This window comes from Lemur catta, chromosome 5 (assembly GCF_020740605.2).
Source record: "Lemur catta isolate mLemCat1 chromosome 5, mLemCat1.pri, whole genome shotgun sequence".
Lineage (NCBI taxonomy): Eukaryota > Metazoa > Chordata > Mammalia > Primates > Lemuridae > Lemur > Lemur catta.
The window spans coordinates 90,743,169-90,745,504 of NC_059132.1; the positions used below are offsets into that span (position 1 = coordinate 90,743,169).

General features: G+C 37.0%; 1 non-coding gene across 1 annotated transcript; it reads left to right on the plus strand.

The window, feature by feature from the left end:
• The first annotated feature begins 1,881 nt into the window (after positions 1-1,881).
• On the plus strand, positions 1,882-2,041 carry LOC123639094. Its single transcript, XR_006735655.1, has one exon. It is a non-coding gene; the product is annotated as a U1 spliceosomal RNA (small nuclear RNA).
• The last annotated feature ends 295 nt before the right edge of the window (positions 2,042-2,336 follow it).

Here is a 2,336-nt window from a genome sequence, read left to right on the forward strand (position 1 = left end):
CATGGTCACTGTTTTAGTCTGCTGCTAGTCTGATCCACTACAGATTTCTGAATCCTGGTGAAACCATTACAGCTCAGAAGTGTGCTCAGCAAATTGATGAGATGCCTAAAACTGCAATGCCTGCAGCCAGCATTGGTCAACAAAAAGGGCCCAATTCTTCTCCACGACAATGCCCGACTTCAGATCACACAACCAATGCTTCAAAAGTTGAACGAATAGGGATACAAAATTTTTCCTCATCCGCCATATTCACCTAACCTCTCGCCAATGGACTACCACTTCTTCAAACATCTCAACAATTTTTTGCAGGGAAAATGCTTCCACAACCAGTAGGATGCAGAAAATGCTTTCCAAGAGTTTATCAAATCCCAAAGCATGCATTTTTATGCTACAGGAACAAAAAAACTTATTTCTTGTTGGCAAAAATGTGTTGATTGTAATGGTTTCTATTTTGATTTATAAGGATGTGTTTGAGCCTAGTTACAATCATTTAAAATTCCCAGGCCAAAACCGCAATTTCTTTTGCACCAACCTAATCCTATATAGAAGTGAGAATGACCAAACCAGTTTGAATTGATGTGCATAAATCTCACAAACACAATGTTAAGCAAAAGAAGCCAAACACAAAAAAGCATATATTATGTAATTCCACTAACGCAAATCCAAAACAGGCAAAAAGTAAATAGTTTATTAGAAGACTAAGTAATATTACCATTTTTTGGAAAGTGGTTAATAATTCTAAGATAGTCTAAGAGCAGTGGTAATGCCCTGTTTCTTCACTGGTAGGGGTTGCTTATGATGGAGTTCAGAAAACGATACAAAAAGGAAGGCCTCAGAAGCAAATGTTTTTCTTTTAACTTTTCCTGCCCTGCTGTCTCCAGTCCCTCATTCTCCCCTAAAGCTGGCCATAGAAACTAGAATCCCTTTTCTTCAAGGCAGGACATAGAAACAGAACCCTACCAAAGCCAGCCATAAAACCTAAAACTATTACTCTAATTTTCCTCCACCTTTCTTTGTAAAAACTGGCCATAAAGAAATTATCTGACCTACCTTGTTTAATTGTAGGCCATAAAGACCCTAATTGCAGACAAGGTCCTGCCCCATACCCAGAAGGAAGGAATGTTGCACAAACATGCCAAGAAGAATCTAAACACACACCCCGTGCTGAGTTTCCCCACTTGCCTATTAGCATTAGATTGTACCACTTTTGTCCAATCATATTTCTACACAGCTGGCCATACTTTGTTGAACCTAAGCAAAAGAGTTTCCCCCGTATCTTTGGGTCTTAATTCTGAAGGCTCCCAATGACACGAAAACTATGATCAAATACATTTGTCTGCCTTTTCTCCTATTAATCTGCCTTTTGTCAGTTGATTTTCAGCAAACTTTCAGAGGGTGAAGAGGAAGTTTTCCCTTGGCTCCTACAATTACATCAGTTCTATCTGTGGAAATTCACAGAACTGTAAACTTGTAGTGTGTATACCTTTCTGTATATGTAATATACTTCAATAAGAGGTTTTTTAATAAAAACAATTGGACAGATAAAGTGGGTTTCCGACAAAGGAATCAAAACAGCAGAAGAAAGCCATGATACAGTCAAATATCTTTAAAGAGCTAGAAGAAAACAGATGTCTGTCAAGAATTTTATGCCCAACTAAATCATTCTATAATGAGAGTTTCAAGAACATACTTAAGAAAGAGTCAGAATGGAGAGCATTTATCCATATAGGAATTTTTAAAATGAAGTTTCTCAGCTCTGTACAGGAACTTTTGAAAAATACAAATAAATAGAACTAAGAATTTCTGAATTAGTATATCTGAGCAGTAGCAAGACATGGATTTTTAAAGACAATTTTCAGCATTTCAAAATGCAGTTAGGAGAGACTTACCTGGCAGGGGTGATACCATAATCACGAAGGCGGTTTCCCATTATGAGGCTTATCCATTGCACTCCAGATGTGCTGACTCCTGCAATTTCCCCAAATTGGAAAACTTGACTGTATAATTTGTGGTAGTGGGAGACTGTGTTCATGCTCCCCACCCACCTCCCAAAACAAAAAAGCAGTCAAGGTTAACAACGGTTAGGATTAGGAAAATCCCAGATTTAAGTTCTAAGATACAAGAAATAGTGATGTTTATATCCAGGTTGTCAGCTAGTATTATTAATATCATTTATACTCCCAAGTGTTTGTTTCTTCATCTCAATTAGATTACAAATTTCATAAAGCATAAGTCTTTTTTTTTTTTTTTTTAACATTCTGGTCAGGATCATAGTGGTTATTTCACCTTTAAAAGCCACTCTCAAATTCAGCTTGTTATTGCTTGTTAAATGGTGC